This window comes from Canis aureus, chromosome 8 (genome assembly GCF_053574225.1).
Source record: "Canis aureus isolate CA01 chromosome 8, VMU_Caureus_v.1.0, whole genome shotgun sequence".
Classification (NCBI taxonomy): domain Eukaryota; kingdom Metazoa; phylum Chordata; class Mammalia; order Carnivora; family Canidae; genus Canis; species Canis aureus.
This window is the reverse complement of record NC_135618.1, coordinates 14,904,092-14,917,195: the sequence shown is the minus strand read 5'-3', so window position 1 is coordinate 14,917,195 and position 13,104 is coordinate 14,904,092. Positions and strand designations below refer to the sequence as shown.

The 13,104-nt window shown below is 43.4% G+C and overlaps 1 long non-coding RNA gene across 2 annotated transcripts in view; it reads right to left on the bottom strand.

The window, feature by feature from the left end:
* The window catches only part of LOC144318364 (uncharacterized), a 66,415-nt gene extending 62,672 nt beyond the window's left edge, over positions 1–3,743 (bottom strand). The window contains exon 1 of one of the 2 annotated variants that reach the window (XR_013384227.1): positions 3,332–3,743. This is a non-coding gene — a long non-coding RNA (uncharacterized LOC144318364). Of the gene's footprint in view, positions 1–692; positions 977–3,331 lie in introns of those variants that run through there. The other variant, XR_013384226.1, reaches the window with a different exon arrangement.
* Between the last annotated feature and the right edge of the window lie 9,361 nt (positions 3,744–13,104).

Here is a 13,104-nt window from a genome sequence, read left to right as displayed (position 1 = left end):
AAAATAACTGCTCACCATTAAAATAAAATTTGAATAATGCTGAAGAAACTATAAAAACAGAAGTAAAGAAAAAAATTACCCAAAATTTCATCACCGATCAATGCCATTATTAACATTGTGAAGATGATCCACACATCTATGAATAGATATACAAATGTGGAATAATTTTACATAATCATGCTGTTCTATAGCTTGCTTCTTTCACTTAGCAATAGATTGCAGGCATCACTCTATGTCAATAAATAGAGATCTACATCATCAATTTTAACAGCCCTGAATATTCCATGATACAGTTGTCAAAGCAGCTCTTTCTAATTTATATGGAGTGTTATATCACAGATGTTCAGTATGCCCATGTTGCTAGTAGCCTGGGGTCTTCAAGCTGTCAAAAATGGGCTGCTTATGAGGTTTCACACATACCCAGAGTTAATTCAATCTGGTGTCTTCTATGGTAAGTGAATGGTACATGAAAATGCTCACTAGAAGCACACACTAGGATTAAAATTCCTTGAAGAGTTTGTTGATGTACTCATACCTTCTCAGTGATGTGCATTGATTAGTTCTCCCTTATTCAGACCAGCTTTGAAAGGGACACAGAAGCTAAAAAAAAAAAATGCCAACTACCACCCCTACATACCTGCCCTGGGCCCTCTAGGCAATGGAACCTCCCACCTAAGTGTCAGAGTACTTACTCTTCACAGAAGAAAATGGAGACACTTTTTAAAGGAAGAGTTGGCAGGGCTTCCCTGAATGATCTTTCTCCCAGCCTTCCAGAAGGTAAGAATGTGAAAAATCCCCTCTTGTGACAAGACAAGCTGGAAGTGGGACTTTTGCTGAATGAATAATGCTGGTCAACAATAGTTTGAGGCAAGAGAGCACATGTTTAACAAGTGCCCAAACTGCCAGGCTCTGGGGTACAGCTCCTGTCTTTCCAGAGCTGGCAGTCTGGGACAAGGAAGAAAGACTATGCCAGATCACAAATGATTATGACACAAGAGAAGGTAAGGTAAGAACTAAAAAGAAGAGTGTCATGGTGGTTCCCAAGAAGAGGAGACCTGATGGCAGAGCTGGAATTTGATCTGGGCTTAGAAGAACAGTCCTGGCTTCAGGAGACCGAGATAGTATGTCAGGCCTTTGAGGCTGAGGAAACAGCATGAGCAAAGGCATGAAGGTTGGAGAACGTAGTTTACACCTCAGAATTGTCCATCATGGATCAGTTAACGCTACTAGACCCTTATGGTACAATGGTGACAGGACCTACTTTCCTGGAACTTACATCCACAGAGGAAGACAGGCAAACAAGCTATGGCATGTGTAGTGAACATTGTGGAAGGATAATAGGGTACTCAGGGCAGATGACAGGGGCAAGCAAGTGCATTTGTTTGGCTGAAACATGGGGAAATGTAAGAGTACAGCGAGACCATGTAGGTTGGGATGTCAATAGTCTTGCCTGCGAAGACAGGATATTAGGACTGAGTTCAGCAGTCTGTGAAGATCTCCTGAAGGCAGGAAGTAATATTATTGGAGCTTAATATGGCAGCCTTGTATAGGATGATGGGAACTGAGACTGGCATTTCTCTAAGTTTAATTTCTCTTAGTTTAATTGGTCTTTTAAACATCTCTTTTCGGGATGCCTGGGTGGCTCAGCGGTTGAGTCTGCCTTTGGCTCGAGGTGTGATCCCGGAGTCCTGGGATCGAGTTCCGCATTGGGCTTCCTGCAGGAAGCCTGCTTCTCCCTCTCTCTGCCTATGTCTCTGCCTCTCTCTCCCCCTCTGTCCCTCATGAATAAATAAATAAAATATTTAAAAATAAAAAATTAAACATCTCTTTTCATCACCAAAATGGAGCCTGAAAGCTGGGCAATTATCTCTCTATACATATTTTTTTTCTTTCCTGAAAAACAAATTAATAACACCTTTCCCTCCCAACTCCAAAGGGACATTTTCAAAACAAATGAGATAAAAGGACTGATGAGTTCTTTGGAAGAAAAGTATAATGTAAATATCATTATCATCATCATTATCCTCATTAACTCCTATCACAGCAAGTCAGGATCCCATCAAAATGTCATCTTCTATTTGAAACATCAATCACCATTCCAGAAATAACTCAAGATTTTCATCATTGATGCCTCTAAGCTAGCCTGACAGCTTCCATGATGAATTCACAGGTTTCCTTGGTAGCCGACACGGCTGTTCTGAAGACATACTTGGATTAGGGAACTGTGGGTAAGTCGGAATGTTCCCTGTCTCCCCTCCCCCTCCAAACACTCATTTCTAACTCAGTGAAAGCTGGCCACTTAGAGCACAAGATAACTGGGGTTATCAGCCTTTTAGGAGAATGTGTAAGAGCCAAATATGTTACTGTCACTATAAATAAATAAAAGATCCAAACCAGTATGCTAGCTAGCCTCTTGGTAAAATATAGTTTGGGCTGGCTTGTGACATAAATGCCTAAAAGGAATGATGGGTCTCTAGGTCTTAGGAAGCCCCCTCTATTTATAAATAGAATGTTTAGTCATCTGTCTATGGATACAAGGAAAGAACTTAAATGAATTAACACAGACCTAAGAAGGTAGCTTGCTTTTTCCTATGCTTAACCTTAAAAGTATTTTTTTTTAAAGCTCCTGCTCATGGACAAGGAAATTTATTGATTAGCTAAGAAGGACTTTGGGACAGAACTCAGAAGACAGCGCTCAAAATTAAATTAGGAAACCGTGTGCTACATGTTGAAATTTCCCACTGTCCCTCTAAGGTACAAAGACTACATATTTCACATTGAGGCAGAAAGAGTTCAGAGACCAAAAAAGTTCTGATTCTAAGCAAGAGCCAAGCTATGCAGAAATGTTACCTCTTCTACCTCTGGAAAGAGCTATTGGAATTAACAGATTCATGGATCCAAGAGGCTTCAAATTCCAGGGCAGGAGATGAACAGAGTCATCTGTTTTGTTTACATGAGACCTATGTGAGCATATGAGGTGCCCTAGAGTTAATGCTAGGACAGCAACATGGGGCTTGCTTCCTTTCTAGGCTTGATTATAATTGGGGGAGACCAAAAGATCATTGTTATCATGGAAGAATGGTATCAAGGAGTTTATCTGATAGGAAATAGAATTCATCCCTTAGATCAAAAAAGCTTTTAATGATCATCTGTGTCAAAGATATGGATGTTCGGGGTACAAACAAGGGATGGCGACACCCAGAAACCAGCTGTCAGCAGCACCCCTAGGCCCAGCATGACAAGGATCGAAAATCATGCTACTGCATCTGAGACAGAGAAAGAAGGACCACAGCTCCAGCCAGAGACCAGGTTCCAGAGCAGGGAGACATACCTCTGCCTCTCTCTTCTCACTCTCTCATCTGCTTGTGCTCCCCTTTGACTGAAGACAATAGCCAGATGGCTAGTGGGGGAGCTCAGGCAACGCCTCCTTCAGAGGTGAGCCTCCTGAGCCATGGAGCTGGCGGAGAAGGGCAGAAAAAGGATCTGGAGAGGATAGAGCATAACCAGCACGATGCCACTATGAAAATGAGCTCTTCGCCCTTCAGAGAGTGGCCATCGCCAACTCTCTCAGGGTTGGCATGTAAATCATAGATCTTGGCAAATTCCTTAGGCACATGCCACTTCTGTGGTCTGGTTCTCCCTCTCTGAATATCAGACAGTGATTGGAGCAGAGTCAACAGTAGGACCTGAGTCTGCCCCTCCTGAGGGTGAGAGAACATCACATTCCAGACCCGTGAGTCCTGGACCTCTTTAGTAAGCACTATGTTAATTCTAAAATTAGAGCAGTCTCTTGGGCACCGGGTGTTCAAAAACAGCTAGGTGCCTTTTTACAGCATTCTCATGACCTGCAGGTGACATAAAGTTGTTTAGGATTCCACGGAACCTATTTTCTCTGTTTCCCCTTTCCTTTGTGCACACAGCCAATCCTGCTAGGCACAAGCTGTGTTTGGTTTTCCACAGTTATGTTGTTCATGGGGATAATATTCAGTCTAAATTAACAGCAGTTGGTTCTCCATTGCTGGAGGTGTTCACGCAGAGGCTAAAGGACCACAAGCAAGAATGGCTGTGGAAAGATTACTCTAACCGGTAAAATACAGGTATCATCTAATGTCCCCTACCGTCCTGCAATTCTGTGCTTAGGTATTTGTGCTGTTCTGATCCTGGGTGATTTCCTTCCCACTCTGGGCCCCATCCCCAGACTCTCGAATATATGAACATTGTTCTTCTCTATCAAACAACAATAATAAGAGTCCCACTTCTAGCATGATCACAGAAGAGATCTGTGGACTGACTCCCTGCCAAAGCTGATGAACATTTTTTTTTTTTTGGATGAGTCATTTTTTCTAGGTGTACTCACCTGGAAAAGACAGGTGACAAAGAGACAAAATTGTGAGGTATTTATGTTGTACAGATGATAATTGGATATACATACACATAATGGAATGATTTCCCAATCAAGTTAATTAACACATCTATTACCTTTATATAGATAATATTTTTTAGTGAAATATTCAAGGTCAACTCTTTTAGTGAGTATCAAGCATACAATACGGTATTATTGACTACAGTTCCCAATCTGTACAGATTTTTTTTTTGATGTACAGTTGACACAGAAGACTTTTTTTTGTTGTTTTCTAAGGAACATTTAAAGCCTCCGGAAATGGTTGTAAGTGCATGCATCAAATGAAGAAACAGTTAAAATCTACTAAACGTGTTAAGATTAGTGAGAATCTGTGGTATTTGCCCCTTTTTCCTACCCTCCCTACTCAGTCTCACTCCAGACAGAGCTAAGAGAACAGAGTCCTTTCTCCCCAAAGGTAAGAGGAGAGACCTCTCCATAGTTCATCCAGCCCTGGCCACCCGTTGTGGAGACTAAATACTGGGCAAGTGTGTCTGGTAAGTAGGGCTCCCCTCTTCCACCCAAGCCTCACTTGTACAGGGTAGAGGCTCTACTTTGAGCACTGTACCAAGAGGAATGTGGGGCCCTGAACACCATTACTCTGGTTCATGGGATGGGGGTTCTAGCCAGAAGAGGCAAACCAAAAAGACCTGAGGCTACAGTCTCCCCTCTAACTAACTCTCACCAGCTATAGCAAAGACATCCCTTACAGAGGAGCTCACCTTGTCCCTGCCCCCAGCTACAGAGCCAAGCCTCAGAGATTTTGCCCAGGGGGAGTAGCTGGCTACAGAACAAAGAGCTCCAAAATCCTCGCCAACGAACTGACTTCATTTGCAACAGAGTGTAAAGAAGTTCGAGTCTAAAGGTGCTCTCAAAAACAGAGGAGGTTGAAATGAAAAGCAATCAGGAGAAGATTGGTAGATTAGGCTAAACTTTAGGCAACCAGCTTGGAAAAGGAAAAAGTAAAACTACTCCAGTTCACAGATAACACAATCTTTTATGTATAAAATCCTGAGGAATACACTAAAAAATGATTAGATCTAATACAAAGAGGCCAACAGCAAGATTTTAGGATACAAGACCAATATCAAAAAATCAATTGCATCCCTATGTGTTTGCAATGAATAGCCTGACAATGAAATTAAGAAAAACAATTCCACTTGCAATAGCATCAGAAAGAATGAAATACTTAGAAATAAATTTAATAGAAGTGCAACACTTATACTCTTTTGAAAATGACAAAACATTAGAGAACCAAATAAATGGGAAAAAATCTCCCATATTCATTGATTAGAAGACTTAATAGTATTAAAATGGCGATACTCTCCAAATTGATCTGCAGATTCAATGCAAAACCTATTAGAATCCCAGCGGTCTTCTTTGTAGAAATTGATGAACTGATTCTAAAATTTGTATGAAATTACAAGGAGCCCCCAATAACCAAAACAATACTGAAAAAGAAAAAGTTGGAGGACTCACACTTCACAATTGCAAACTTCAAAGGAAACAGTAATCAAAATAGTGTGGTACTGGCATAAGGATAGACCTATAGATCAGTAGAATAGAAATGAGAGTCCAGAAATAACTCTTATGTTTTTATAGTCAACTGATTTTCAGCTAGGGTGTGAAAGAATATTTAATGGGGGAGAGGATAGTCTCCTCAACAAATACTGTCGGGACAACTGCATACCCACCTCAAAAGAATGAAGTCAGATTCTTCCCTCATACCATATACAAAAATTAACTCAAGGGGCACCTGGGTGGCTCAGCTGGTTAAGCATATGTCTTCAGTCCAGGTCATGATCACAAGGCTCTGGGCTCCCTCCTCAGCGGTGAGTCTGCCTCTCCCTCTACCCCTCTAATCCTGCTCATGCTCTTTCTCAAATAAATAAATAGAATTTTTAAAAAATAAATTAACTCAAAATGGGTCAGATATCTAAAGGTAAGAGGAAAAACATAAAGTCTTAGAAGAAAGCATAGGAGCAAGTCTTCAAGACCTTGATTTTGGCAATGGATTCTTAGATATGACACCAAAAGCACAAGCAACAAAAGAAAAAAAAAAGACTGGACTTCCTCAAAATTGAAAACTTTGTGCTTCAAGGGACACCATCAAGAAAGTTAAAAGACAATTCACCAAATGGGAGAAAATATCTGTAAGTCATATATCTGATAAGGTTATCACATTTAGGATATATAAAGAACTCTTATAACTCAATAATAAAAAAGACAAATAACCCAGTTTTAGCCTGGGGAAAGGATCTCAAAAGGCATTTCTCTACAGAAATTACACTGATGACCACATGAGCATGAAACATCATTAGTTATCAAGGGTGTGCGAATCAACATCACAAGGAGATACCACTTCATATCCATTAGAATGAGGAGAATCAAAAAGTCGGATAATAAAAGTATTGACGAGAAAAAAAAATAAAAATTAAATTAAAAAAATAAAAGTATTGACGAGGATGTGGAGAATCAGAGCCCTCATACACTGCTAAAGGAAATGTAAAACACAGCCTCTTTGGAAGACAGTCTGACAGTCTTAACACACCATATGACCCAGCAGTTCCATTCCTAGGTATATACCCAAGAGAAATGAATGCCTGTGTCCACGCAAAAAACCTATACGTGAACGCTTGTAGTAGCGTTATTGAAAATAACCAAAGGGTAGAAACAACCCCAATGTACACCAAATGCTGAGTGGATAAACAAAACATGTTAGCTCCATGCCATGGAGTATATTTGAGCCATAAAAGGAATGGAATATTGATACTTGCTACAACTGGAATGAACCTTGAAAACATTATGCGAAGGGAAAGGAGCCAGTCACCAAAGACCACATGCTATATGATTCCATGTATGTGAAATTCCAGAATAGGCAAATCTGTAGAGACAGAAGGGAGATTACTGGCTGCTCCGGCGTAAGAGGTGGGGGAGAGGAGGGTTGGGGGAGAAAATAGAGGGAGTGACAGCTTAGGAATAGAGTGTTTCTTTTTGCCAGAATGAAAATATTCTCAAATCCGTTGTGGTGGTGGCCGCAAACATCTGTGAATATGCTTAAAACCCCTGAGTTGTACACTTTAAATGGGTGAATTGTTTGGTATACGAATTATATCTCAATAAAACCATTTTTCAAATAACGATAATAATACTCTTTGTCCTTTTCATATCTCAAAGGGTGGTTGGGAACATCTAATGAGAGAATTTATGTGGAAGTCCTTGGTACCCTATGCCGTGCTATACAAGCGTAGCCTATTATATTCCTGAATGGGATCAATCAGCTTTTCCACCAGCACCTGTCAGTACAAAACTCATAAGCTGCCATTCCTCAAACTACCTGAGCCCCCAATTAGATTTCCTTTTCAGTAAAGTTCATTGACAAATTCATTCATTTCATCCTTGAAATAGCTCCACGTAATAATTGCTTGTGGAATGCTTCTTACCATCACAGCCTTTTCAAAAGAGGAAATAACATTCCTTTTATGTGTTTTCCTCAAATTCAGCTCAAGTGTGTATAATTACCACACATACCAAGTTCCCTCTCTGCATCAACCGTGAAGTCCACATGGTGTGTATAATAATGTGCTAACTGGTAATCATTCCTTTCCTCTCAAGTTCCCAAACCCCTCATTATATTTTGGCCATCACTACGCTCTTCCGAGCCGCGGTGAACAGCAGTCTGAATAAGCAAAAGGAGATGAGAAAGGCATTTGCTCAAAGTGGTGAGGTTGAGAATAATTTTCAAAGGATCTGGTTCTTAGCCAGGTGAGCCTATGAATGCAGCACCACTGCACCATTTTTAGATAGAAGGAGGGAGAGATCAAGTGACCCTTTCCAGTGGCATTTTCTTTGCTTGACTGACCTGACCAATCCTGCAGTCCACGTAACCCTAGCTTTTTCATCCTATTATACAGCCTTGGGCCCCAGCCACCTGTCATTTGGCTTGCAAGCACCCGATGCCCTCTCGGTCTCTTTTTTAAATTTTGCAAATAGTATCTAATGATAAGAGTTTTATTTTATTTTATTTTATTTTATTTTATTTTATTTTATTTATTATTTTTTAAAGCTCTATGTACCTGCCATGGTGCCAGGAAGTGTTATATATCTCCTCACGGGTGCCCTATGAAGCAGATGACAAAACTGAGGCCCAGAGAAACTTAGTCCTCGGATAAAGGCTCACAGCAAGGACATGTGGCACCGGAGCTCAAACCCTGATTCTGTGTCAACAGTGGAGCCCACGTTCCTCAGCGTTATTCTGGGCTGCACGCTGAAAACTAGTGCCCTATTACGATTTCCAACTTGTTACACATCAAGGCATTTTCAGAATGTGTAAAGTTTTCCCACCTCTGTGTTTCCATATTAATCCGGATCTGAGAGTATGTATAGCCCCTCTGTCTCAGAGGCATCCCTTGGATGAGCCTCAAAAACATGGGAGGCCTGGATGTCTTTGCCGACAGCAGTTTTTATAGAGAAAGTGTAGAGTAACAGCACCCCCAGGTGGTCATTTGTATTTTCTCATAGGGCCTTTAGGCAAGAAGTGGGGAGAAGCTGCTGCTGATGACCTGATGGCCTTCGTGGTACGTGTGACCCCTGAGGACGGGCTGTGGCTCTGACCTGGGCAGATTCCATGGCCTGGACTCTCCCACCTTGGCTGAAACCAGAAGTGCAGCCAAGGCCCCCACAGAGGTGTTGAAGATCCATGCAGACCCATCCCTGCAGACTTCTCTTCAGGAAGTCTGAAGGCTTCTTGGCCAGGAAAGTGTCCCCTGCCACCCACAGCTTGGCCCACACCTGCATTTTCTCCCATTGAGCACCAGCTCTAGCTAAAGCTTTGTTCCCTTGCTGGAAAAAAATCAACGACCCCTGAGGTTGGGGTGAGAATGGCAACACTTTAATTCTTAGTAATTATTCCCATCTTCATGTACAATATGTACATCTGGCCCTGCCCTGATAACAAGTGTTTCAAGGGAAAGAGAAGAACCTAGGGATGGTGAGAACCAGGAGTAGGGGGGAAGGAAAGAAAGGGAGAAAGGAAGAGGCATCAAAGAAAGGAGAGAAGAGGGAGAGAGGGGAGAAGAGGGAGAGAGAAGTGAAGGGGAAGGTGGGATAGGCCCAAGAAGAGAGGCGAGGGATGGAGCCCAGACCCCCTACCGGCTGACTCAGTCCTGGTTGCCCCAGGCTTCAGAAGCAGGAAGAACGTGCAGAGGCAGTGTGTTTAATACACCAGGCGTTGCGACGGCTCCCAGTTGGACTCCCATCGTGGCTTCGTGGATGGTCTGGGCTTTCCAGAGAAGCAGAATAAATAGGCCAGAGAGGGAGGCAGATAGAGACTCACTATGAGGAACTGGCTCACGAGATGTGGGGGCCTAAGAATTCATGATGCACAGCCAGCAAGGCGGAGACTCAGGAGAGCCAGGGGTACGGTTCCAGCGCAAGGCCGAGCGCCTGAGAACCAGGACAGTCGAGGGTGTGAGTTTCAGTCTGAGTCCAAGTCTGAAGGCGGGAGAAGACGGGTGACCCAGATCAGAGAGGCAGAGAATGAGAGAGAAAGAGAGAGAGAATTCTTTCTTACTCAGCTTTTTATTCCATTCAGGCCCTCTGTAGGATGAGGCCCACCCACACTGGGAAGGGCAATTGGCTTAACTCAGTACGGATTCTAATGTTAACCTCATCCAGAAACATCCTCACAGATAAACCCCGAAATAATATTCAACCAACTATCTGGGTACCTATGGCTCGGTCAAGTTCACACATAAAACTAACCATCCCACTTGGCAGCAGCCCCTGTTGGCACACCACTTTTTGGTAGTTTGTATCCAGGCTATTCTCACCCTGGACAGTACAGGCTAAGGGCAGAAACACCCTTCCCAGCATCATACTCCCAGCTCCTGACACAATAAGTGCTCAAGATGTTTGAAAAGTGTAAAAACGGACAAATGAACAAACTCACAGATTTGGGCCCAATATAAGGTATATATATAGTACTTGTCTCATTACAAAGCTGTGCCCTCTCTAGAGGACGGTGAGCTCTGAGTTAGGGGCTGTGCATGTCATCACGTTCCAGTGCTTAATACGGTGTCTGACACATAGCAGGTGCTCAATAAATATTTGGTGACCCAGGGGCCACTGAGCGGTGCCCTTCTTAGAGAAGGGGCTGGCCTTGCATTTCACTTAGAGCTGACCGAAAACCACTCTCACGTCTCATCGGAGTCTGGAACAGGCTTTTACGAATTGGTATCTTTTACATCCTCTTCAGATTTCAAAAGCCTTTGTTTGCAAAATCCCAGCCTTGCCTGCTGTCAGCACAGCTATGCAGAAACTGTCAAGAGTGCCACCGGACCCCCTGGGGAAAGCCAGGAAGGCTGTACAATTAGTGCTGCCCGTGAGCAGCCTGCAGCAGCACCGTGGGCCTTCCAGGGGAGGATGAAAATCCTGATTAAATGGAGCCGGTCACAGCCTGGGAGCCTGCGGAGCTGCAGGAGAGCTGCCCTAATGCTGTGAGACAGGTGTCCAGAACAATTTGGAAAAGGGCAAAGAGACCCAATCCACGTTGATCTTCCTGGCTGGAAGTCTCTGCTGGTCAGGAAATGCAAGAAAGAGAAATCTGTCTTTGGGGCTTCTGTGTCTTAGTTTTGCTCGTGGAAAACAGTAAGAGTGGTCCCAGAGAGTCACAGAAGTATGGGAGCTCGTCAACCCCCAACTCCTCAGGCAGGAGGCCGGGCTCAAGGAAAACCAAACCCCCAGTTAGTCACCACTTCTGGCCACGCACAGGAGTGCGATGGTGTAGTAGTGACGACGTGAGCTCTGGAATCAGAACTGCCTTCCGGTGGAAGCTCTATCATCTGCTGGCTGGGGCCATGACAGCGGTGACACCAAAAGGTAGCTCCAAGGGGCTTTAGCCTTAAACCCATGATCTCCATCAGACCTCAAGCTGTTCCAAACGAAGACAATAACCATCGTTGTAATGAACAGTTGACATATGCCCGATCTTATGTGACTGTAACCATATTAGAAAATGTTGGGGGCGGGGGGGGGGTGTCACACATGAGCTAAGTTAACACGGTGGGCTTTTTATACGAACACAGCCTCAACACAAATCCCCTGTCAATCCCTCCAACATCCCAAACCAGGTCACTACCCTAAGGCCCAGCTACAGTTAAATTATTAAATTCTGGAGCCAACACTGGCAAAGCATTTGCTTTCATTAGGACTCAGCTTCCTCCTCTGTTAAGACAATAAAAGTTGATATAGTTATTGAGTACTTTCTGTTTTCCAGGCACTGAGTTAGCTATTTGTATGTGAATTTTCTTATTTAATCCCTATAACAACAGTATAAGTCAGGCCTTGCCTCTGCGTGCCTCAGTTCCTCGAGTTGCATGATAGAGATAATAATGCCACCTCTTGGAGTGAAGGTTAAAACTTGCTTATCCCAGTTAATCTGCCTCATAAAATACTTCATGTCCATATTACTATAACTTTTTAAAAGATTTTATTTATCTATTCATGAGGGACACAGAGAGAGAGAGAGGCGGAAACAGAGGCAGAGGGAGAAGCAGGCTCCACATAGGGAGCCCGAGGCAGGACTCGATCCTGGGACCGCGGGATCACGATCTGAGCCGAAGACAGATGCTCAACCACTGAGCCACCCTGGCGCCCCATATCACTATAATCTCATTCTGCACGTATTCTGTGAAAACTGGAAACTTGCCAGTAATGATATCAAGACCAAAGTTTATCCCATTTTCAATGTTTGAGCAGCGGCTGCCTTTGGGTTCCCAATCTGGATGGCACTCCCCTCTCAGTGGCTTTTTCTCAGGGACCCTTCGCTCTTGAACAGCTGTCTTCTCAGAGATTCCTCTTCACTGAATTTCTGCAAGCTCAATCAATTATTGGCAAAAATTCATGTAACTTTGTTCCTGGTATTTCAAAGTAAATCATCGCGCTCCATGAGTCTGCACCTTCCTTGCTACCTGTCTTATCTCTGTCTTTAGCAAGAATTCTCCTTGTCCTAAATAAAAAAAATAAAAGAATTCTCCTTTTCCTTTTGCTAACTCCTTTCATCAATCCTAATATTTGCCCAATTCCTCCTAGAGATTTCAGATATTATCTGATTCCAGGGTCTGATTGGCTAAGTCATTTAGCCTCCCAAAGGCTCAAAAGCTTCTTTTATAAAATGACATCACAGGGGATCCCTGGGTGGCTCAGCGGTTTAGCTCTTGCCTTTGATCCAGGGTGCAATCCTGGAGACCCGGGATCGAGTCCTGCGTCGGGTTCCCTGCATGGAGCTTGCTTCTCCCTCTGCCTATGTCTCTGCCTCTCTCTCCTCTTTCTATGACTATCATGAACAAATAATAAGAAATCTTTAAAAAAATAAAATGGCATCATACCTCCCACGCAGGCCATTAAAGACTTTTAGAGGATGTTACGCAGGTTCCTATTCTGTGCATCTGTAATACATTGGAGATGCTCAATAAGTGGAACTTTTCTTCTACCCTTGTCAGGGCTGCCCCAGAAAACCCCAAAAGGACATACATGGAAAAAAATCTAGCTCTGGTGTGCCAGCCCGGACTCCAGGAGAAGCACCAGCACAGCAAGACTTTCAAGGCCTAAGACCTGAGCCCTGGGCCATGTGATCTGCTGCTTAGCAACGTGCTGCCTCACTGGGGGTGGAAGTGATTGTGGGGAGCTCCTGGAGCGGAGATAAG